Source organism: Schistocerca serialis, chromosome 7, assembly GCF_023864345.2.
Source record: "Schistocerca serialis cubense isolate TAMUIC-IGC-003099 chromosome 7, iqSchSeri2.2, whole genome shotgun sequence".
NCBI classification, from domain to species: domain Eukaryota; kingdom Metazoa; phylum Arthropoda; class Insecta; order Orthoptera; family Acrididae; genus Schistocerca; species Schistocerca serialis.
This window is the reverse complement of record NC_064644.1, coordinates 367,793,443-367,820,438: the sequence shown is the minus strand read 5'-3', so window position 1 is coordinate 367,820,438 and position 26,996 is coordinate 367,793,443.

The window sequence follows — 26,996 nt, the reverse complement described above, 5'->3', positions numbered from 1 at the left end:
TTGAAGAATATTGGTAGGTAGGTCATCACAGAGCAGACCTACTGTAGTTCTGGTAGAGGTTACGGTATTGGTGGGCCACCAGACGTACAGACCCCCTGCAGTCCTTGTAGAAATAATGGTATTGATGGGCCATCAGAGATGCAGACCCACTGTAGTCCTGGTAGAGATGGCCAGCAGCCATCTGTTGCGACTGTGCAGTTGCACAGTCACCATCGAAGAGTCTTGTGGACAATATAGCAAGTCCATAAACCACCTCTTGTGCACTCACAAACTTTTTGGCATGTCCTTAGAACCAGCAATGTTGTTAACCAGTCCCTTGCTGAATTATCAACACACATGCAAACACTAACAGTCCCAACTTCTCATCTATTGTGCATATACTATGACTAACAGAAACGTGTGCAGTGAAATGTAACTTAATTTGAGGAACTGGTGTCTAATTATAAATTTACAACATAAGAATACAATTACAAAGGTACAAAGTACACCACTAAAGAACATAACAATACAGATAACATTTGTAGTAGTACAAGCTATACAAAAGAATAGAAGTAAACAGATACATCAGTATTACAGGAATAATGACATAAGTACATACATAAAAGATCAGAATAACTTTCGAAACATTAACTTCACACATGAGCATTAAAACAAAACAGTATAAATAGTGTCCAAACATTTTTTCAAAGTAAATAACATAGTATTAGAAAAATTCTACAACATAACTCTCATCAAATAAACACATAAAGACAAGAAGAACACAAATACACAAGGGTATACAAACACATAGCGAAATAATACAAAAAGAAAGACAGGGTTCGTTTTAAGTGTAACATTTGGTACTGCAGTCCAACCCAAAACTTCATTCCGTAGATCTTTCCTCTAATTCTAACATTTGCTTCCACCAAAAAAATCCTATCCAAGTGTGCTTTCTGTGTTTATATGTTTACATATTTCTTACCTCATTATTTATTTTTCATTATCTTACCTCATCATTTATTTCCAAGAAAATCCTACCTAAACCTGTTGTCCATAAACTCTACTTTTTTGTTCATATCCTCTTTCAAAATCCTTGTTTGGCCATACCGTTTTCTTACAGCTTCTCAATGCATTTCTTCCAATTCATCACAACTCGTTCTCTTATATAGCCTACTTCCTCTTAAGCTAACTTAAATCTACAGAGCTCAGATATATATACTAAGGGATGAGGCAATGCAGCAACACACAACAAATTAACACAAACGGGAATGACAAAAAAATGCAGATTGGCAAAGCAAGGAGAAATATATCTAAATTAGCTAAGCAATTGCAGTATTACAACTAATATAAGGCAATGTGCAACAAACAAGAAAAATAAATCCATAGCAAAACTGGCTTAACAGAGTAATACGAAGTCAAATTCAGTAACACTATGCCTGGCAAACAGCAGCAGCAAATGCTATAACTTATACCTAAACATGACAAAGCTGAAGCAGATAAATATTACAGTAAAGATGGCCATGTCCAATATCAATTGCACTTCTTAACACTAGAGTGATGCGTCACGTTAACTTACTCTAGCAGACAAGTTACCAAGTCACTGACAAAAATTATGTATGCAATTCCTGTGAAGTGGAAATGTCTTTTTGTGCTCCCTCGTTTTTTGGAAGTTGATCATAAAATTATTATTTACTGGATCTGTAGGCATAAAATAACTGTATTAGTACATCTATTAAATTTTATCTTAACCAATGCTGCAGTGCAGCTGGAAACTAAATATTAAACAAAATAGGCAAATATATTTACAAAGCATGAAACATCATTCACTAGGCAAATGGTGTCTCCAAGGGCAGTAAAAGAACCTCTCAACTAGAAATACAATAGATGTAAAATGTTTCTCATCATTTCATTAGGCATTTTAGTAAATATCATAATTAAGAGCTCCACAGTGTAATCATACGTTTTCAAGTTCGAGCGTGTCGTATTTGCGATGCTTTCTACACAGAAATGTCAATATCGATGGTAATGGCCTCTTTTTTTCTCCACCTAATGGCTTTCTTTTTTCAGGCGACTTTCGCCCAGCTGGGCTCCCAAAGTCACTTAGATTTCTTACCGAAATATTTACGACAGCAGGTTGTGCTACAGTGACTGTCTCATATAAAAAATTTCACATGTCAAGAATTTGCGTTACAAATGTGTAGAAACAAAATCATATAAATATAACAGTGTCCTAAAAATTTTTGGCGGCATTGTGATACATTCACACATGTACACACATTTCATAATTCTTAAATTACGATTATTGGTTTCCAACATCCTTTTCCACAAATCAGAGTCCCTAACTTCTATTCACTATTCATATACATATAAACACATAATCATGTTCCTCATATATGGTAGCATAATCTTATTGATCGTAAACATACCTCAGCAGCATAATAGACATCATCATCGTAATAATAACATCATAACAGATCAATCTCATCTCAAAATCGTTGCAGCTTCTTTCAATAATTTCAAGTCCTAAAGAAAATTCTCTGCTCATTTCAATAGTGTCACTCACCTCTAACGTACTTTAACAATCATGATCCCATACTAAATGCATCATTCAAAGCTCTCATAGTATCACAATGGTTCCGAAAAAATATGAACAGTTTTCAAAGTACATACATAATACAATTCCATAGGTGTGAAGTTATGCAACTGTGCAATTGCGTAAACATGTGTGACTGACATAGTAAAAAAAAGTTTTGTTTCTCTGTTAAGTAATCAGATGGCTGTGTAATTCTGTGTTAGAGAAATATGGTACAGATGTGTAAAGTTGTATAAGCAAATACCATATTAGCTAGGGCTCCTTGTGCTTGCCAAACACATGGTACAGAAAGTAAGTGCGTACCCCCCTGAGGATTAATGTAATTATACCCTCAGGTGTTACAGATTACAGCAATGGAATGAAATTTATCGTGGAAAACTTTTGTATCATTGTGATTCAAAAGTCCTTAAAAATAAAAGTTTTAAGTACAAAATTAATCACTCAAATACGTGAACTGAAGCGCTAAACTGTGCGTCTTGTTGTAAGATAATCTCTGTCACTACTTAATGGTAAAAATTTGCCAAGTGTAGTAATTATCGTTGTCCGTAAGCAAAGTTCTGTAGAATTCAATGTACTTACCTCGTAATAAACAAAAGTGAAATGCTATGAGTATAGGTATATTTGTAATTACATACAGTACCGTGAACAAGAAAGTACTATACTGTAATGTATTGTTGTGCTACGAAAAGGCTGTCTCATTGTAGCTATACCACAAAAGTTACTACTAAAACATGTTTTACTTTCCAGAAGAATTCTGAAAAACTGTGCAGAGGTAAAACAGGTACACCGCAAAAGCAACAATATAAATTGTGTCACACATTAGTAGCGTCATGATATAATTGTGTAGCTGTCAAAGAAGCCAAATACTAAGTCATCTTTAGTCTCACAGAAAGTATTTCAATTAAAGAATGTCTTTTCAAGTAAACCAAAATGTTGCATTAGAATCTCATTAGCAGTATATGTTTTAAGTATGTAAGCCGTATATTGGTTACGTAATCGTGCAACTAACAAGGAAGAATGTACAAATAACAACATTGTGTTGTCTCTTCCCTATAACAATACATTTGTAATTACTTGTCTAGGTTCCCTAGCTTCTTGACTGGATGTTTAACTTTAGAACATAGTTCATGTTAACAGTTTGTAAGTGTGACAAAGAGTACTAGTAACGTGAAGTTAAAATTTTTATAGCAAAGTCTAAGTTAAAAAAAAGATTATCTTTCAATAAACGGTTTTACATGTGAAATGTGGTGCAATCTTTTACCCTTTCTAGTACGCAGAGTTTCAACTTCAAAGCAATTATCGTGTTGTATATTTCGGTAAAGAATACTGGAATTTTTCTCAAGGTAAGCGTCAATGTTATTTTTCTCTGAGCCATCCGGCGCACGTGGCTGCCAGCGCTGAGAGTCATTGCCCACTGTCTCTTTGTTAGCGCGCGTCGTTGTTGGGATTTGGAGATCTACCTTCTACAAATTCACCTTGTCGAGAGGGCCCTGACCTGTTTGAATCCCGCCAGTTCTGATGAAATTCAGGTCTCTCGTTTTGTCGGCAGTTTCTTGTTTGTCGGTCATTTGGCAGAGAATTTCTCGTGGAATCGTAACTGTGCGGTGGACCGTTGAGTTTGAAGTTATTCTACCTTCCTTGATAATAATTATTTCGGTTTCCATATTGTCTGTTTCTCTGATTGTCTCTGTGATAGTCATTACCACGGAGAGGTGATCTTTCCCTGTAATTGTTACTACTCTGCCTACGGTTGTCATACGGGTGGTGTCTGTTTTGGTCACGATTTACGTTGTAAGAATAGCTTTGTCGTGTCCAGTTATTATTTCTGTCATCGCGGAATTGTGACGGATGTGACCTGTAATTGTTGTGCTCCTGTTTTCGCATTCCGCGATTGTCATTGTCAATTTCCAGTTCTTGTAACAGTCCCTGCAAAGCTTCAATGTCGTCTTTGCAACGTCCTGCTAAAATAATATGTCGTAAATGTTCAGGTAATTTGATTAAGCAAATGCGGATGAGTTCTGAGGGGATGTATGGGTTTGACAGGTACTGATTCTTGTGCAACATGTCTTCAAAAGATTTCTCAAGACTGGAAAATTCAGATTGTTCGAAATGTTTCATCATTATGATGCTATGTTTTACTCGGTCTTGTGTAACTTGAGACCAATATGCTGACAGGAAGGCATGATAAAATTCTCCTTCACTGTGACAATCGTGAATGACTGATCGCATCCTTACAGCTGGTTCATTCTCTAAGTAGCCACACATAAATTCTAATCTGTGCTTCAATGACCAGTTGGGAAGAAAACAATGAGAGAATTGATGTAGCCATGCTTGTGGAAGAATGTCGTTGCCGGAATTCTTACATGTTTTGAATTTACGTGTAGTAATAAACAGCTTATAGTCAAAACCATCATGTCTGCGAGTCGCATATCGGTCATTGTTACTTCTTTTCGGCGGTTCCATCTCCAAATGCGGTGTACTTTGCCAATTTCTTTTATAATTTCCGAAGTGCCCTGTGTTACTTTTTTGTGGCTGTTCCGTATTTCTATGTCCCTCTTCCTGTATTGGAGCGCGAGTGTCCTCTGAAATAAGTAATTCTTGTATTACCTGTGTCAACTGAACTTGTACTTCCCAAATTTCTCTTTTGTACTGTGTACTGATTTGATTTTGATTTTGTTTGAATTTTCTAATTTTACATAGTCTGCTGTGTCAGTGAAGGCTACAGGTCTTGTGTCATTCAGATCATCATCTACCTTTGTAGATAAGTTAGTGAACTGATGCAACTGAGTCAATTTTAGCTTGCAAGGTGTCGTGATTTTCATGAACAATAGTTTGCAGTTCTTTTGTGGCTGCTTCGTGATTCTGTAATGCATTTTCATGACGCGAAAAAATAGGTTGTAAATGCTCACAAATTTGTGTTTTTACGTCATTACAGACTTTTTGACATTTCTATTCGATTTTACGTAACTCTGCAGTTAAATCTTCATGTGTTTGTTCAAGCGTGGTGTCTAACTTTTGTAGCCATTATCCCATATGATCCATTAATTGTAATAACAATGCACTGGTGTCTGAAACATGTTCCTCAGTGCTATTCGGCAGTGCATTGGAACCGGCAATATTCGCATTTTGAAAAGCAGAAAATATGTCTTGACTTATTTGAGAAAATTGTGAGGATGCAAAACCTGAATCTGAAGTATTTGTAAGATTGTGTCCTGTCATTTCGGAATCCTGAGGCGAGCTGTTGCCGACCGATCGATCGATAATGCTTTCCTGTTCACTAATTGTTTATTTGTCTACACCTTTATTTGCAGCCTGCTCCATTTTCCTATGCACAATTACCAAAATACCACTTTGAAAATTTGTTAATTTATTACTCGGTGGCGCTAACACTGCTTTGGTCTTGACTGTCATTTCTCAGTGTACTTTGGAGCCTAGAATTACGTTTTTCACACGCCATTATTGTCACAATATTTCACACGATAACACAGAAAAGCACAATTTGAAGAGCAAAGTAAGAAAACACATTAAAATAGCACTGAAAATAATATCTCGTTAAATGCAAACGCAGCTGCGAAATACTTGTTGCAAATCTACATGCATGCCACAACTGTTTTACTGTACAACAATGAAAAACTACAACTACAAAGTAAATTCTGTACATAATTACGCATTAGCAATAAACAATAACACTAATTGTGTTCAAAAGTCATTATATATATACATACATACATACATATATATATATATATATATATATATATATATATATATATATATATATCAGTTCATGACATCCAGTCTTACAAATTTACTGTCTCAGATGGACACACGTCCAGATCATCCGCACTCAAAACTCCGCCATCTCTCTCACCACATCCACCACTGCTGGCGGCTGACCTCCAACTGCGCAACGCTACGCGCTGTTAACAGCCAACTGCACAACACTACAAAAGCGAATATTACAACAATGCTAACCAGCCACAGACTGCACACAGCACAGCCACAGAGCGCTACATGGCGTTACCAACATAAAAACCTATACAGCCTACTTACAATGGGAATACTCTCTTTCGAACTCTGAAGGTGGCAGGGGTAAAATACAGGGAGTGAAAGGCTATTTACAATTTGTAGAGAAACGAGATGGCGGTTATAAGAGTCGAGGGGTATGAAAGGGAAGCAGTGGTTGTGAAGGGAGTGAGACGGGGTTGTAGCCTTTCCTTGATGTTATTCAATCTGTATACTGAGCAAGCAGTAGAGTAAACAAAAGAAAAATTCAGAGTAGGTATTAAAATCCATGAAGAAGAAATAAAAACTATGAGGTTCGCCGATGACATTGTAATTCTGGCAGAGACAGCAAAGGCAGTTGAACAGAATGGACAGTGTCTTGAAAGGAGGATATAAGATGAAAATAAAAAAAAACCAAGGATAATAGAAAGTGGTCGATTTAAGTCGGATGATGCTGAGGGAATTAGATTAGGGAATGAGACACTTAAAGTAGTAAAGGAGTTTTGCTATTTGGGGAACAAAGTAACTGATGAAGTAGAGAGGATACAAAATGTAGACTGGCAGTGGCTAGGAAAGCGTTTCTGAAGAGAAGAAATTTGATAATATCTAGTGTAGATATAAGCGTCAGGAAGTCGTTTCTGAAAGTATTTGTACGGAGTGTAGCTATGTATGGAAGTGACTGTAAATGGACTGTAAATAGTTTGGACAAGAAGAGAATAGAAGCTTTCGAAAGGTGGTGCTACAGAAGAATACTGAATATTAGTTGGGTAGATCACATAACTAATAAGGAGGTATTGAATAGAAATGATGAGAAGAGAAATTTGTGGCACAACTTGACTAGAAGATGGGATCGGTTGGTAGGACATGTTCTGAGGCATCAAGAGATCACCAATTTAGTATTGGAGTGCAGCGAGGAGGGTAAAAATCGTAGAGGGATACCAAGAGATGAATTTACTAAGCAGATTCAGAAGGATGTAGGTTGCAGTAAGTACTGGGAGATGAAGAAGCTTGCACGAGATTGAGTAGCATGAAGAGCTGCATCAAACCAGTCTCTGGACTGAAGACCACAACAACTACAGATCATTGTTCACTCTGTTAAGCATAGTTTCTTCAGACTAATATTATGTGTGCAGATCACGCGAAGTTTTATCTTTTGTGGATAAATAGCTCATTGTGAAATCGTTGTCTTGGAATATTTCATAAGAGTAGTTACTCTCTCAACTCACTGTCTGTCATTAGTTATTACCACTGGAAATATTGTGAATATGTTTTTAGAAACAGAAATTTTGCTTAGCCGGTATCAGCTTGCTGTTTTGTTGTTGTGCTTTGGAGAAGTATGTAAGAATGTTATCAAGCCGCGAGGTAAATGGAATTCTGATTAGGGCCAGATAATTGTTTTATTCATTTAACCTAAAGACAAGTTGCATTCACATCAGTTACAGCTCGGTTCACATTAAGCTCTATTTAGCCAAAGTTTAGCTACGAGTCTATGTTGGATAATAGTTTGTTACGTAGATTTTGTAGAGTGGGAGGTAAAGTTGGGCTCAATTCCGCACAGAAATAAAATTTCATGGGGAGCTTACGCACTATTTATGATGAAATTCAGAAGGAAATTAATAAATTACCAGAACAGACAACATTTTCATCGCTGTTGATTCCAGTGCGAGAGTTGGAAGCCTGTCCATTCCAGGAGTAGAAGTGTTATTTTGAGAAAGGACTACTAATAGAAATTCACAGGAGTTACACTAATTTAGCGCTTTTAATATTTTTAAAATTTCTAAGGCAACTGCGTTAGCAAGAAAAGTCGCAAAACCTATCGGTGATGGATTGCCTGAACTCGGCGAGGTTGCTGGTGGAGGCACGCACGACCATCGTATATCGCTGTAGGCATCTGAAATACAATGATCTGAGTCTTTCAGATAATGATACACCCCGTGTACAGTTGAAGCGCTGATTGTGGATTAGCCTGCCTCAGGATCTGGATGAACGCCTGTAACGGTGCAGAACGATGTGTAGTCTTAGGAGATAGAGGTCAAATAACAGCGGGCACGTTTCTTGAAGAAGCAACATTTTCAAGTCTCGAGATTTCCTTTGTGCTGATTTACAAAACGCGTTTGCACCATCACTTATCATCCTTCAGCGCCGTATACAAAGTGCAATGGTCTTCCCCTCCCGTATCGCGCCAGAACGATGATAGTTACATCTAACAAACCCTAAAAGTGCCACAACTTAACTGATAAGGTACGTTATACCGTGATCAAGAGGATATACGTCCGACACCCAACCAGTCACCTCTGCCTTCCCTTCCCGACTGCTGCCTTTTTACCTTGATATGAGGTAGGAAAGTGCTTCCTTGAGTACTGGGCCAAACAGAGCCCTTCGTTTTGTTACATGTATGTGTGTTTCCTTCCGTGGTCAACCAATGGCCGTCCTTTTACGTGGATGATGTAATGCTACGCAGGACGTTGCTACCCAGCTTATTTACCCTCACTTTCTCGCAATGCAGTGGCAACATATTTCCTAACAATATGTAATCTTAGGTATCTTAAACTGACTGCCCCCTTTTAACTTAATCAATATATCAAAGTCTGTGACTGTTTATATACAGTTATTGAAAAAAATGAAGAATCTCATGTAAGATAAATCTGTCTCTAAGAGGAGGCGACTAAGGTAGGCACCGTTTCCTTTTGGGCAGTACGATATGGCCTCCAACAAAATGAAAAAAAAAATTTAAAAGAAGTCACAACGTGAGCTGTTCGTAGCATATCTGCTATGGGAACACATCAGTAGGAAACTTTGTCAGTACAGACTCCTAGAAAAGATTGCTTCACCTTCATTCAAAGAAACGTCGACAGATCAATTGTTGGAATAATATTAAGACCTACATCAACGAATCAGTCTCAGAAGCACTTGGCAAAAGTAAGGAAACAGTCGGCATCTTAATCGTGTCTTGAGCCCTTAAGTGTGGCAGGCAGCTTGCACTCACTAATGATGAACCCCAGACGGCTAAGACGAGCCTTGAATGACTAAAAACAGCAAGACGTTAACACTACATGCGACATTAGAAAACAAGGTGGCCGACTTTGCTTGATGAATATGACGCTGGGCCCTGCACAGCTCCGAGGAAACGCCCGCCAGAACGCACCAGATTGGTCAGCAGCGCAGCGCGACTTTAGCGGAGGTGGTTAAAACTCCCGCGGTCGATGAGCATTTGGACCATAACTATTGCATTTTCCTTGAATGTTTGAGAATTGGTACACGGGTTCTCGTAACTGTCATGTCAGATGCCTTGTAGTAAAACAACAGAAATGGTTGTATTCTGTTGGTAACTCCAAGAATTCCCTGTTACCCAACAGTAAGGAAAATTAACTACTTTGAGAAACATAACAAGATCTAAATGTAACTTGTGTGCTGAACTGTGGCGCAACGCAATAAGAGTCAAAATCACTGCTCATTGGGTTGCAAGATGTTCCTGTAGGAATCTGACTCGGCAGCATTGCAGATTAGATTTTAATGTATTGTGTATTGCCCATAGTTTTAATGCATTCTATAAGACAATCGAGAGAGTTAACAGGAACGAGTTGAAAAGTGTCGTGCAACCGAGCAGCACATTATTGCTCATTTCGGGGGACTAGTTGCATGAAGAGACAGTAGTTCCAATATACATCTTTTGGGAAAGGAAGTGAAAGTATCGCTACTACTTTCAAATTTTCATAAGAAGGCAAAGATGATATCGGTCATAAACCTCGTACAAGAAGTCACCTTACCTGTTGGTGTTATGAGTAGTAGAGTTTCTACACACACCAACATGAGTTTATGTAGTTCCAGGATTCTGTTGGCGAAGGACGAGCAACTTAGGATTGTTAATTCCGTATTTACATTTGTCACGTAGTAGAAATTAAAATACAGATTTAACCAACAGAAGTAATAGTGACGTCGCCATGGGAAGAGCCGACTGCGATGTGCCGGAACTTAAGGAGCAACAGTTTTCGTGGCTGTCCAAGAGATCTCTTAAAGACAGTCAAAGGGATGAGAGTTGTCGTAACGGGTGTCTCAGTGGAAGTTCTATCTTCACATATCATTCATGGCAGCCCCCACATCAGACACGTAGGTAGTACGGGTAGTGTTCAGACGCTTATGCATGAGAATCCGTAATAATTTCATGTGTATCTCCTAGCATTCCAAGAATATCTGCGCTATTGTTTGCTGGTAATCCCCATCTCCCCCACCTCTCCGTATTTACAAGGGGACTGTACGAGCTTCCACTCACCTATTTGATCCATACTGACAGGATATGAAGGAAATTTCAACACTTATAAAGCGGAAGACGCAACTCTCAACCGTTTTCGAGAAAATCAACTTTGAATATTTTAGGCGTGCTTATATACTTATATTGTGCCGTCTACTGTGGGAGACAGCACCGACACAAACAAGGAATGAGAGAAGTTGCGATGGCCACTGGCAGGAATCCCAAATCATCTGTAAAAATTACGTTTTAATAAATGGAAAACTTTATTTCTATAAAGAAAAGGAACACAAATTCTGTTGAGTCCAATGCTTCTGTGCTTCCTGTCTCACCACACATACAAGTATTTCATTCTCTAATTACTAAATGCAGGCTAAGTATCGTCTTCCAAATGTTCAGAAATGATGCCCTCGAAGTCTTTGAGCGAACTGGGCCCAACCAGCGATGGGCGGCTGGTTAAGTCAGCGTTGACAGGGGGCACTGACCTCTGCGTCGCTGGAGGTGTGGCGATTCCCGCTCTTCCCATTGACGCGCAGGTCAGCGCCTTCTTGATGCCGTTTCGCGGCGCTGCAATGGTCGGTGTACGGCCGGTGCTTTAGGACTGCACACTTCATACTGTCGTAAGTAATCAAGACGTCCGCAGTTGAGCGACTAAGGGCTTAGTTTCCTAAGAGCAAGGTCTGGGGACCGAATCTCTCTATAACTACACTACCGGCCATTAAAACTGCTACACCAAGAAGAAATGCAGGTGATAAGCGGGTATTCATTGAACAGATATATCATACTAGAACTGACATGTGATTATATTTTCACTCAATCTGGGTGAATAGATCCTGAGAAATCAGTACCCAGAACACCCACCTCTGGCCGTAATAACGGCCTTGATACGCCGGGGCATTGAATCAAACACACCTTGGGTGGCATGTACAGATACAGCTGTCCATGCAGCTTCAACACGATACACAGTTCATCAAGATTAGTGACTGGCGTATTGTGACGAACCAGTTTCACGGCCACCATTGACCAGACGTTTTCAATTGGTGAGATATCTGGAGAATGTGCTGGTCAGGGCAGCAGTCGAACATTTTCTGTATCCAGAAAGGCCCGTACAAGACCTGCATCCTGCTGAAATGTAGCGCTTCGCAGGGACGGAATGAAGGGTAGAGCCACGGGACGTAACACATCTCAAATGTAACGTCCACCGATCAAAGTGCCGTCAATGCGAACAAGAGGTGACCGAGACGTGTAACCAATGGCACCCCATACCATCACGATCATCACGCCAGGTGATACGCCAGTATGGTTCAAATGGCTCTGAGCACTACGGGGCTTAACTTCTGAGGTCATCAGTCCCCTACAACTTAGAACTACTTAAACCTAACTAACCTAAGGACATCACACACATCCATGCCCGAGGCAGGATTCGAACCTGCGACCATAGCGGTCGCGTGGTTCCAGACTGTAGTGCTAGAACCACTCGGCCACTCCGGCCGGCTACGCCAGTATGGCGATGACGAATATGTTTCCAATGTGCGTTCACCGCGATGTCGCCAAACAAGGATGCGACCATCATGATGCTGTAAACGGAACCTGCATTCATTCGAAAAGCTGACGTTTTGCCATTCGCGCACCAAGGTTCGTCGTTGAGTACACAATCGCAGGCGCTCCTGTCTGTGATAAAGGATAACCGCTGCCATGGCCTCCGAGCTGATAGTCCATGCTTCTGCAAAACTGTCGAACTGTTCGTGCAGATGGTTGTTGTATTTGCAAATGTCCCCATCTGTTGACTTAAGGATCGAGACGTGGCTGCACGATCCGCTACAGCCATGCGGATATGATGCCTGTCATCTCGCCTACTAGTGATACGAGGCCGTTGGGATTAAGCACCGCGTTCTGTATTACCCTCCTGAACCCACCGATCCCATATTCTGCTAAAAGTCATTGGATCTCGACCAACGCGAGCAGCAATGTCGCGATACGGTAAACCGAAATTTCGATAGGCTACAATCCGACCTTTATCAAAGTCGGAAACGTGATGGTACGTATTTCTCCTCCTTACAAGAGGCATCACATCAACGTTTCACCAGGCAACGCTGGTCAACTGCTGTTTGTGTGCGACAAATCGGTTGGAAATTTTCCTCATGTCAACACATTGTAGGTGTCGCCACCGGTGCCAAGCTTGTGTGAATGCTCTGAAAAGCTAATCATTTGCATATCACAGCATCTTCTTCCTGTCGGTTACATTTCGCGTCTGTAGCACTTCATCTTCGTAGTGTAGTAATTGTAATGGCCATTGGTGTATTTCCAGTCTCTTTTCATTTCTTTTCTTTTCCTTTTTCATTCCCATGTACAGTAATTCTAACAACAGGTAAGTGAGATACGCCACGAAATTGTGTAATGAGCGCTTCTGGATGTAAAACAGATTTGAAAGAACCATGCACATGCAAAAATTAGACATTCATTAGGCATGCTGTAAATCATAGTAATTATTATTTTCCACGCTCCTACGATCAATATCAGCAGGCCAGCAAGAAGCAGCCAGCACGCCTCTTCCGCGTTCTACAGACCAAGCACTTTGTCCCCTCGCACTTAGTCAAGAAATCAACTCGAACATGTCGAAATAATTGTATTGACTATATTCACCTTTTTCGTCAAAACGAAGTCATGGTGTTCTCTCTTCCTATCTTCTCCATTTCATCTATGACGTTGGTAAGTCTTCCTTTAGAAGCAGTACATAAAATGCTCATATTGATTCCCCTTTTCCGCAAGTGAATGATCTTCTGTAACAACAAGTTCACTGAAGCCGTAGTGTTCTGTTTATAACTGTGCTCTTTAGTTTCGAACATGCGTCTAATCTGTCCTTTTTAAGCATACGTCACAATCGTTACAGGTGATTTTATACACATCAGACCTCACAGATATATGCCGCTTCTGAAAATTTCCTCATTACTCCGACAGAACACACGAGCTTGTCAGTATTTTCCACTCCGCGTGTGTCCACACTTTTTAAGTCTGAACAAATGTGTCCTTTTTTCCACCAACGGTCTCCAGTTTTATTTCACTTTAATCCAAATCAATTAAGTAATGAATGAGGTTAATATTGACGTTGTACGTGACGGTAGAAATCGGACATATGTCACACATCCAAACATTTTACAATCAATCATTGTTTAATTTCCTCTCAGGCGGCGGTAGAAATTTTTTTGCCCCTGATAACGGATCGTTCACCCAGATGGCGGTCTAGTTGCGCGTTTGACAGCCGATCGTACGAGCAGGGGCCTGGATTTTAATTTCAGATGGCACACACCCTCCCTCCCTCTCTCCCGAAAACCGCATCGGGCAAATAAGCTTTCAATTAAACGGACGAATCGGCTTCCTCTCTTTGTCTCTGCCGTTTCGCCCTGCCGTTTCCTCTGCTTGCATGTGTGTGTGTGTGTGTGTGTGTGTGTGTGTGTGTGTATGTTGGCGGGCTGGGCGGTAGGGGGATGGGGGTGGGTAGCGCAGGACGGCGCCAGGAACCGGGTCTGGATGTGCGGTAGTTAGCGCGAATGGGCGTGTGCGCACGGATGCGCCCTTAAGGCCGCCTGAATTATACATGGGCTGCGGAACGCCCGGTTCCGAGCGGCCTCTCTCCTCCGGAAATAGCTCAGGCCCGATGGCGAGCAGGTTAGCGTGGGAAGGGGAGGGTGGTGGCGAAAGTAGCCCCTTCAGCTAAACGCAACGCCACCACACTTCCCCAATGGCAGGCCGAGTTTTTGCGACAGCTGGAGAACCGGTCGCGGCCGCAGCTTCGCACGCAGTGGTGAACCGCCGCACTGCCGCCACCCGTTCAGCTCCATTGGTGTGCAGCTAACAGCGGGGGCTGTCGGGGGTGACCGTCGTAACCCCGTAACCGCTCTCGCCACTGGGTGCGCACACAGCGACGCGCCGCTCCTGTCGGACTCTTCGCTACTTCTCGTCGGCCGGAGAGAAATTTTACGACCGCAGAATCCTGGATGGACTCGCTTCACTGTGGAACGGGAGTATTTTTTTCCCCTTCCATTCCCCCCCCCCCCCCCCCCCCCTCCGTCAGCGCAGCCTCACTGCCCTCTGCGGGGCGATAGAACTCGTAGCCCACTAGCGCGGAAATAAGGTCATCGACAATGCTCGTCGGGTGTTATCGCGAGCTGTAACTCGGTGGCTCTATTTGCAGAGCTGGCCAGCGACGTTGTCGATACCATTGTTTTCAGGAACTGGTTAGCTCCGCCGGGCGGGATGGCCCACAACCGCTCTCGATCGGCGTCCACTTTTTTATGTCACTCTACTGATATCCATTACACTTGCTATACCTCCAATTATACTTCGTGGAATCCTGCTCTCTCCCTTATCAAAAACGAACAAATAAAGCCACATCACCCATTGTTTAGTACTTTTCACTATCAAAAACTATTGATCTCGGTCATCTTTTGTTTATGTGGTGACACAAGGTCATCGACAATGCTCGTCGGGTGTTATCGCGAGCTGTGTGCGTGTGTGTGTGTGTGTGTGTGTGTGTGTGTTTGTGTGTGTGTGTGTGTGCGCGTTACCTTTCTGGGACGATCTTGAAAACTATGTTTTACATTGACCTGTGCAGCGCTTGGATGTTGCAGTTTTGTCTTACCTGTCGAAATGCCGGCGGTTGTCGACGACGTCACCAGGCTGCATTCCCGTAGGTTATTTTAGTATTGTATACCCCAGGAGAAACTATGAGATCAGTAGCTTCATATACTCGGAATCTTCTTATAGACAGCGTTAGCGCTACTAGTGCGATAAATTTTTAATGGTATTGGAATGGCGGGAAGTTTCACAATTTGACTTCTCAATAGAAATTGGCGGTCATTTGCAGCACCTTAAACACGTACCTGTAGACAGATAGACAAACGACAAGCCAAGTGAAACACTAACTTCAGCCAACAGCGGCAAGGAAGAAACGAATTTCCACGTTCGAAAACAGGCCATTCACTTGTACGAAGGCCCCAGTCACTTAGATACACAATTTAACAAAAACAGAAGCTCAGGCGCGGCTGGAAACACTACTACGAATCAAGTAACTAGACATACACGATATAAAAGACAACAGAAGCAACGAGAATAGTATACGAAACCCAATGTAAGACAAAAAAAAGTTCCTCGCACGTACGGTCGAACTCTTACGCTAACTCGCAAACTGCGACGTGCTTAGCGCATGTGGCGCGAAGCACGGCAGCGTGCATATCTGTAACAATTTTTTTCTCTTTGAGTCATTAGTCTTCTTACTGGTTAGATGCGGCCCGCCACTAATTACTCCCGTGCCTACCTTCTCATCTCAGCCTACGACTTGCAACCTGTCTCCTTAATTGTTTCCTGTAGGTATCCCAATCTCTACCTTCCTATACAGTTTTTACCTTCTACAACTCCCTATAGAAACATCCCTTCCTGAAGTCTTAATTTATGTCTTATCTTGTCCGTATTTTGTGAGTATTTTCCGTATTTTCCCTTCCTCCCAATTCTGCGGAGAACCTCCTCATTCCTTACCTTAACAGTCTACCTGATTTTTCAACATTCTTCTGTAGCACCGTATTTCAAATGCTTCTATTCCCTTCTCCAAATGTACATTCTCAGAAATTTCTTCTTCAAATTAAGACCTATGTTTGATACTAGCAGGATTTTCTTGGCCATAAATAACTTTTTTCCTGTGAAAGTCTCCGTTTTACGACCTTTTTGCCCCGTCGGTCATGGGCTATTTCCCTGTCTACTTAGCAGAATTCCTTAATTAATCAATTTCGTGACCACCAATTATGAAGTTAAGTCTCTCACTGTTCTCATTTATGCAAGTTCTCTTTTCATCTTCCTTCGATTTACTCCGAATCTATATTCTGTACTCATTACTCTGTTCATTCCTTTCAGCAGATCCTGTAAGTTTATTTCCCTCTGGTTGAGGGTAGCAATGTCGTCTACGAATCCTAAGATAAATATCTTTTCAGCTGGAATTTTAATGTCACTCTTGAACCTTTCTTGTAATTCCGTCGTTGCTTCTTCAACGTACAGACTGAACCGAAGGGGCGAAAGCTTGAACGTATTGTATAATACCTATCTTTCTCTGTAGCTTACCTCTATTTTTTACATTGTCGAAAGCTTTTCCCAGGTCGACAAATCCTGTGAACGTGTCTTGCTTTTTCTTCAGTCTTGCTTCTATTATCAACCGCAACAACAGAACAGCCTGTCTGCTGTTTTTACATTTTCCTAAAACCCAACCTTTAAGAGGCTCAAGGGCGTCCGCGAAAATTGGGACGAGGCACGATTGTGGCGCGTCTAGCGCCTGCGACAGGTCACGTGGCTCTATGCTAGTAACACAACACCTCGCGCTGGGGAACGAATGAGGCGGGGAGCGGGAAAGCAGTCCCCCGTAACCTCCCTTCGGCAGTTCTCGATCTTGTTTCATTGCTACATTGTATGTCTATTGAGGTAATAGCGATACACGTGAGTTGACTGGGTCTTTAATGCTTTCCTGGGAAAAAGAGAACCATATGCGTGTAAACGTACTTACATATGCATTAAAGGATGACATAGAGTAGATGGAGTGATCGGTTGAGGTGAAGTTGTAACAAGGCAGGATTTAATGTTACACTAATGATGCCTTCTAGAGAGAGGGGCATGTTACTGCAGGGTCATTTGACCATTTTTTTCCGTTGTTCTGTTGGGATGCATCAGTTGTGTGACATGCGTTCGACTCGCATAGAACTGCGTGCTCTACGTGTGACTTTGAGCACTGTCTGCTTGCAATCGTTAACAGAAAAGGTTTTGGTCATCGCAGGGCCTCCATCCAGGTTCGACACATTCCTCTAGACAAACGATGTTTCCTGTAACGCACTGCATTCCCCTGACGCATCTTGGGCATAAAATCGAGTCTTCCGTTTCATAACTACGATGATTCTGCTAGTGACAGTTGTTTGTGAAGTACTACAATCCACGTGTGCACATCTGCTTGACAGATGTCCGGTTTACAGCGTTAGTGGCGGTAGGCCGTGTAATTTCACATGTCAAACAGAGGTGCTATGCGTTTATCTCTTCCTTTGTAAGAGGCAGTCTCCGTTACTAACGATCATTTTATATAGGACTGATGCAAGCATGGTATAATTTCTGAACAGTGAGCGAATGTGAACAGTGAGGGCTATACATCTCTGGAAAGCTATATTGTACAGGTATCCCAAGGAATCGATGTTTTAATGAGGTAATTTGTCATTTTACAGTTTTTCACCACAGTTTATCGTAGAGAAAGCTGCAAGGAGAATGTATGCCACGCTCTGGAAATATATTTCTTACATTGGGATAGCAATAGCGTTGCATTATATATGACTAATAGGTCAGACACCACAACGATCTATCATTATAGCGTGTTTTAAGAGCAGAACCTTGTAGCTTTAGGATGCAAGTGTTTATGTTCGCTCCTACCTTCTTGGTAACGACCCCAGACACTAGAACAATGCTTTAGAATTGATAGCGCAGTTGATTTACGTAAAATACAGCGAACTCTGTCTGTCTGGAGTTCCATCACGCATAAAAACCACCCGTTCCTTGTTCTCAGCCATCTGTTATATCTGATAAACAGATTCATATCTACTATACACCGATAAGGGGTGCTAAACTCCTCGCCATTCGTGCATTTGGAAAAATCTTGCGCTCTTGGATGAGTGGGGGCCAGCAGTTACAGCCTCATTTCGTACTGTACCTACACAAAATGGGGAATGTAGCGGTCTACTTCTGGTCAGCTGCAGGGAGCGTTGGTCAAAGGCAATGTGACGAAATCTTTCGGTCTCTAACTTCATCCTAAGACTGCGAGAATGCCCTGTGACTCTCGTCCACATAAAGAAAAAATGTAAATTACACACTATGATCGAAATGGTAGAGATATGTATGTTGCTGTCTTGTATAATTTGGTGTATACGTTCGGAAATTAACAGTTAAAGAACGTACTACACAATCATCCATTTACATTCGCGATGGTACTCGCAAAGTACTGGAGGGGCTGTTTAGCGATGATACAGAAGTTGGTGTTGAAATTACGATAAAATTGCTGAAATTCATGCTTATCATTACAGCACATCTACGATGTCTTTTCCACTCCAACCATCCACTGGTATGCTGTTGATACCACATAATGATTGATTAACGTCACCTGTTTGAGATGGGGAAAGAGTCTTAGTGGATGGGGTAACGCCTTCTGGGCGTGGCTAAATCCAAAACAGTGATCGCGTGCATGGCAGCAATATGAAGAATCAATCGAATTAGCGTCGTCAGATATCCCATCACTGTGAATGATGAATTAGGACTGCAGCTTGGAAACGCCCCACAATGCCTCAAAACTCTTCCAGTTTCCTTGTGTTGTGACTATCTAATACTTGAATCACCCAGGTTGTCGGTGTGTTGTTGGATCAACAGGAACAACATGATTTATATTGTCCGATGTCTAGTTCTCTAGGGGAGCCAATGGACAAAATGTGTTAATGTCAGTTTAGAACTTGACACATACGTCGAGTTCGTGGCAGCAAAAACAAAATGTATGGTAGTGTACAAAGCGAGTTACAGGGCTCTCTCTACGACCGATAATATGTTAGAGATGGTTCTCATACAGTACAGGTGATGAAATTTTACACCTTTTACACCTGTCTGTGCAAGTGACTTCGATCACTGGATGCCTGATCCACTGGATCAAAACATGCATATTTAACAGGACCGCCGCGTATGCTGGATGCTGGCCCATAGACAGTATTTGGATTCGATATATATCAGAACAGAGAGATGCGGTAAAAATCACCAAGATGAAGTTAGCGGAGGCTTTTATAGTTAGTAATTTTTCTGTTGGGTGGTAGAGAATAAGGATGATAGAATGTTTGAACGACAGACGTGATTGGAGCCTCAGTGATGCAAATCTGCTTCGGACTGCAGTACCTGTATGATACTGAGGCTTCCTAATTTTCCAGATAAAAACATCACCGTAACTCTTCATACTATCTTTTATACTACGTCGTGCTGCAGGAGCACGTTTATTTTGACGCTGATCTTACACATTGTACATGAGTGGCGCAGCTATGACAACGTGTTCTCACTTCCACCAAGCGGTCAATACACAGCTCTATAACATTAGCTCACTCTGTTTCTACACAGATTGCTGAATGAGGTAGGTACAGCTGTCTCCGATTTTTGGGTAAAATAGGACTCGCTGTCAACTGCGATGTGTATTACGGTACATTGTTCCATATCTACCGTGTCTTTCCCATCCCGACCGTCCACTGGGTATGCTGATGATTACTGCATAATGACTGACTGACACAAGACGGTTGAGATGGAGGGTGCCTTTTCGGAACACTGGATATCTCCTACTTGCCACTGTAGACCATGGGATTAAATGTAGAGGTCATCACCTCCATACAGTTGTTGGTAGCGTTCCTCAGTGCTACAGGCTGGTCTTATTTCCATGTGCAGCGATGCCCTCCACATGTTTTTATTTTTTTCACCAGTAAGGTGACAGTACCTTGTTGTATTTGTACTTCCCTACACGTGTTGTGAACAGCACCTTCTGGAACAGTAATCATGTTCATGACTGCAAAATGAAGGATCAATGCTTTTCGAAATGGACTACCGAGACATCCGGTACCCTGTCGATGAGGAAGGTGAGATTAACTGTATAGGTCGCCACCTTCGAATAGCTTTTAGAAGCGCTCTACAATACCGCAAACTCTTCCAGTTTCCATATGTTGCGATGTCTCCCACAGTTTTGTCAATGAGAAATATCGCACCTGTGTTTTATTTCTACCAGCCTGTGATGTTGTAGCCGTACAGTTTATGCCATGTGGTGTTCGGCAGTCTGTGAGAGCCAAAGGATCGAAATGTGTTAATGTGGCTGTGTACACTGAATGGGTGCGTTACAACCTAAAGAACAAAGTATTAAACTGGTTATGAAGGAACAATACAGGAACCCTCTCATGTGAATGACAGTATGTTGGATATTGTCATCCTACAGCACAGGTGATGAAACTTTACATCAGCCTGTGGAAGCGACTTCGATCATGACCAAGATGCAGAAGGACTCTATAGAAAACCGCGCTGAAGTTTTGCTGTGTGGGATCCTTATCAGTTAGGTTCGAAAAAAGTGACTCGTTTGGAGATATGAGAGTGGTACGAGTACGAAACACCAGTCGCTGTAATCATTAAAAGACGTCTATAGAGGATTCGACGCAAGTACGTGGTAGAATGGATAGACTTGATTCCAAATCGCAGACAGCATTTCTACCCGAAAGCGTAACAATATGAGCAACTCATATGTGTGTGTGTATACTCAAGACAGCTTTTTATGCAGGGTGACAGTAACATAGTAGCTTCGATTGTGTTTTTAATAGCGCAGTTCTTCCACAAAATGTATGGTGTGGGCAGTAGAATCCCTCTGCGGTCAGCTTCAAATGTCGGTCCACAACAGTGTTCCTCAAAAAGAACTTCGTCTCCCTCCACGGATCCCAAATTTACCTACCTGCTGAGTCTAATCCGACTACTGAAAACAAAATTACTCGCCATGCAAACTGACTCTCACGAACAATTTAATTACTTAGCCTATCAAACTATTATCGATGTCGTGCCACGTGGTGGATGGAGGAGATTACTAGGGCACCACAGAATGATTCTTGAGATTCGTTCCTTTTTTTTAGTTGCAGCGATATCTTATAACGAAATTTCAGTCTTCCACGTACACAGGGCGAGACAGGCTCTCACGATTCTTTCCAACACCAGCGTCTCATCAGTGGAACGTATTTCCCACCGAAGAGAATAAAGGTACAATTTTGAACATGGCCGATAATGCAGCAACCGTAGTCTGATGCTGCTTACAGTGCCGGCCGCACACGCGACCCTTAGCGGCGCGTCTTAATCAAGTTGTGCATTCCTAGGAAAATTTTATAATGTACAAATATATTTTATCTTTAACGTGAGCACTGTTGCTCTGAACCATTTCATAACTATTTACTCTATGTAACGTAAAATTTTTTTTACTTCTGATGAAGGCTGCCTTAGAGCAGTTGAAACCTAGGTAAAGTTGAAAATTTTTTACCTGTGCTACCGAAGATCTGTATTTTCAAGTAATATTAGAATAAAGGTAGTACCTTACACCCCTGCATGTTTCCTGCCAGTTTGTAGGTGTAGGGTAAAGTTTGAGTGTGTCTGTCACTAGTTTCGAGTGGTATTGCGAAATTTTTTCCCAGGAGGATATCACCAGTTGTATGGTATCACTGCATTGCGATGTTTGGCCATGCTTGTGTAGCGAAATGCATATGGTTGTGTAATTAGGTCCAATCTTTATGATTAATTACATAATTAGGACCGTTCTTTGATTCAGTTTCCGACCAGAATAAAAATTCCTGCTAAAATTCGAAATTCCTGCCAAAACTCTTAATTCCTGCAAATAGTGTAGGTAATGGGAAGGGGGTGGGGAGGAGGGGAGGCGGCTGAGACCCATATGAAGGCTGAGAGAAACACGTGACGTCATCCGGGGATGGGGGGTCGGCGTGGTCGGAGGTCAGAGGAGGGTGTGGGCATGGTCTGGGCAGTGGTGGCGTAGTCATGGGGTGATTAATTGATCAATTTAATTAATTTGCATATAAATTTGATATCAAATTTGTCCTCATAACCCCAACCCCTGCTACTACCGTGGACGACCAAGAACGATGTTCTCAGATGCAAATGGGTGTAAGACAGGGTTGTAGTCCTACGCCATTACTGTCCAATCTGTTCTTTGAGGAAGTAATGATGGAAATAAAAGAATGATTTAGGAGTGGTATTGAAGTTCAAGGTGGAAGGATACCAATGAGACGATTCACCGATTGCTATCCTGATTGAAAGAGATGAAGAATTATGCAATCTGTTGCATAAAATGAACAGTCTGATGAGTACAGTCTGGGACTGAGAGTAAATCGAATAAAGACGACAATAATGAGAAGCAACAGAAATGAGTACAGCAAGAAACTTAGCATCAGGATTGATGGTCGCGAAGTAGATAAATTAGGGAGTTCTGCTACCTAGGCAGTAAAGTTATCAATGACTAACAGAGCAAGGAGGACATAAAAAGAAGATTAGCACTGGCAAAAAGGGAATTCCTGGCCAAGAGAAGTCTACTAGTATCAAACATAGGCTTTAATTTGAGGAAGAAATTTCTGGGAAACGTTTAGAGCACAGCATTGTATGGTAGTGAGATATGAATTGTGGGAAAACCGGAACAGAGCAGAATCGAAGCATCTGAGATGTGATGCTACAGACGAAAGTTGAAAATTATGTTGACTGATAAGGTAAAGAATGAGGAGATTCTGTACAGAATTGAAGAGGAACGGAATATGTTTGAAACACTGACAAGGAGAAGGGGTACGTTGATAGAACAGCTGTTGAGACATGAGGGAACGACTTCCATGGAGTGTAGGAAGACAGAGATTGGAATACATCCAGCAAATAATAAATGATGTTGGTTGTAAGTGCTATTCTGAGATGAATAAGTTGGCACAGGAGAGGAATTCGTGGCGGGCTGATTCAGACCAGTCACAAGCGTGATGACTCAAAAAAGAAATTGCATGGAAGCTGATTCATGGCCATAGAAATAATCCCTGTTGTTGCTTGTTACCTAGTGTGAGTTTATGCTCTGAGAAACGTACTTCTTATCTGAAAGTATACATAGAAAATTAGCAAGTGAGCGTGATTTTTCCGTCCATGTAAGTGTATCACTGCCGCACATGTCTCCTTGCTGGTAACCCTTAAACCACAGAGGAACCAGGTGCAACGGTAAAGTTCTGGGTGTTTTGGTTTCTTTGTTCATGCTTGGCATTACTTTTGGAATTAATTTTCTTTTCTGTCATTTTGTTTTGTGATATCCAAGTGAATATGTAATATGATATGATTACTCAGTTTTAGCCATCTCACTGAGCAGTGTAACAGCAGCAGTGCTATGTATGGAATGGTGGTCCGGACTTGTCAGTTGCAGCGTTACAGACGGTGTGGTATACCGCCTTATGAGAGTCTTGGACCGTAGTGCCTTTGATTCACGACAGTGGGAACGAGTAAAACTATTAAAAGTTCCATCATCTGCATACGATTTAATCATTGATTAAATTTCAGTCATTGCACAATGCCCCATTATGAAATAATCATTACTGCGAATGTCGTAACCTACAAAGAGGTGACATAAATCACGATTTCCACTGATGTAGGCTGTACGTAAATTAGAAACAGATCTCTTACAACACTTAGCCAGACTGATTCCTTACCCACTAATGTCAGTGACAATACATCAAAATGATGTATTAGTACAAAAACATTAAGATATCTTTAAATGAAAGTAAAATTTCAGTACATCGCAAACATTCATAAAACAGAGATGTCTGTTTAGCGTAGGCATAAAATTAAAAAAAAAGGTTTGAAACTAAAAGAAAGCTTAGAAAATTGTGGTGCTGTAGTTCCTTTCGCTGATGATGATAACTCTGATTTCCTTAGGACCGTTACCAGTCAAAGCTCACACAAATTTTGTTTACAAGCTGTATCGGTTTTGTTTCTTTTATCATTTTCGATTACTGTATGAAAGAAGAAACAATTAAATTAATATTTGTTTTACAATATCGATTCCTTAAGACATGAATGCGTGCATGATTGTAAAACTAATTTACTTTACAATAAAGAACACATTAAAAAAAATTAGCAAATCGAAAAATTCGGTGATTATTACATGTGTTGTGTGCATGTGAATAATTATTTTCAATGTTTGTAAGATCAATATCATCTTGATTCGTGCAGTGATCAATGGCTTCCATATTATATTTCTCACAAATTTAAATATAATCAAATAAATAAAGTGCCTATACTGATTTGAGTGACTATTATCCTCTACTCTTTGTTTCATTTGGAATCTTCTTAAAAATTTTATTTTTATTTTTTCAATATTAAGATAATGGAAATAATAAATCTTTAATCAAATATTGACAGTAAACTTGTTGTTTGAATTGCATGTGAATGAAAACAAATAGCGACTGTGAGATTCGGTCTAGAGACCTAGAGATTATGAAACCAACTGCCTACTCGCCCAGTTGCGGACTCCTAGAATGCTAGTGACCACGCAAGGTATATAGGGGTGCCTAAGGTTTTCAAACTCAAATTTATTGACAACAACTGAGAGTTGCTTCTTCCTATATACATACATAAGTCCTAGTCGTGCGCCCCACTCCCAATGTATCAAATACGTGACTGGAGCTGTGTACATTCACCTCATAATGTCTGGAACCCATAGCAGATTAACAAAATTTGATGACCACTGCCTGACAAACTTCATTGTCAAACTAATAGAGAGGCAGCGCTGCCCTGGTATGAATTTAATCCAATTCTATTCGCTCATCTTCTTCTCCCTCTTTCTCCGTCTAACTCATCCACCCCCTCTCCTCCCCCTTTCTCTGTCCACCTCCACCATCCCCCTCTCTCTTCGTCCATCTCTTTCACCCATCACTCTCTGTATGTCTCCTCCTGCCCTTCTCTCTACCATATACTCCTGTCCCACCTGTCTGTCTGCTCTTTCTTCTTTGCTAATCTACTCCTCCCCCCCCCCCCCTACGTTTACCAACTCCTTCTCTTCCCTCTGTCATCCTCAGACCCTCAATCCCTTTCTCACTCATTTCTCAGTCCATCTCCCCCTCCCCTTCTCTGTCCATCTCCTACTCCACCTTCTCTGTCTCCCATTTCTCTGTCCATTTCTTGTTCCCCATCTCCCACTTTATCTCTTTCTCCCATCTGTCTCAGTTCATCACCTTTTCTCCCCTCTCTCTGTCCTTCCCCTTGTCTACCCATTTTCCTCTCTCTCTCTACTAGTCCATCTTCTCGTCCTCCATATTTTGTGTGCAATTCCTCCTTCAGCCTTTTTATCTGTTCATCCCGTCCCTCTCCCTTGTCTATTCAAGTTATCACACCCAACGCGATAGGAGTTTCCTAAATCTTACCAACACGGAATTCCTTTCCAGATAGTAAGTAGTACGTATGTCCACTAATCGGGGTTGAAATCTATCTTGCGATTTTGGAGGACGTTTCACTGATATTATTCAACATTTTTCTATATCCCCACTTAATTTTGAATCTCATTACAAAAACAAAAGAGAAAATAAGCTACTCGCCGGGCTTCGCTCGCTTACACACATGTCACGTATGTTTCACAAACGCTCAAACGCTATATTTCACGCGCATTTGTACAGATATTTCATCAGTATCTGTGTCGAATTTCGCACTTCAGTTTCGTTTTCACGCACATTTCCACAGATATTTCATCAGCATCCTTAGCGAATTTCACACTTCAGTTTCCTTTTCACCCAGCTCAATGTCTATGACGTCATATCTCCTGAACTATGTGTTGAGCAATGCCGTAATTTTGTAGGTAGCTTCAGCGGAATATTTGGATACTTCTACGAAATATGTTGAGAGTAGAGTTAGATGCAACGAAGTAATAATTTTAAACGTCATTTGTGATGCAACAATTTCTCGAGCTTCTCAGTGTTTATGAAGTCATATCTCTTCAAGTATGTGTCCTGAAATGATGCTGTTCTTTCAGCGGCATTGATGCTGTGTGCAAAGTGTGCTACGTAATTAGTACCAAAGGAGTAATAAATTTAAACACCATTCATGATGCTGAAATTTTTCACCGATATAAGTGTGCACGACGCTCTTGTCTCATAAACTATGTGTAGTACAGAGTTATAATTTTGCAGATCCACTCAGTGGTATATGTGAATGCTGTCTGCAAAAAGTGTACCTAATAAGGTTGTTAGTAAAAAAGTAATGAATTAAAACGTAATCTCCGATGCAGCAGGTTTCTGCATGAACAGCGAAAATGTAATAGACGATGATTTTTTTTTCTCTTTCATCATTTCTGATGACTGTCAGTTTCGTAAAGTTTCGAAAATATGTGTAAAGTTCGTTGAAAGTCGTTAAGTTCTCTCATTCTCGATACCTGGATCAATAAAGTGTAGGTACTCTCACGTTCTTGGTACGCACCTTTTCCAACCCGACCGCACCCCATCACTTTTATAGATAGGTGGTTCTAACCTCACCGTGGTGATCTGCAGACAGGAAGTCTTACTTGCGACAAATTCGATTGCAATCTATCAGTGGTTTAGG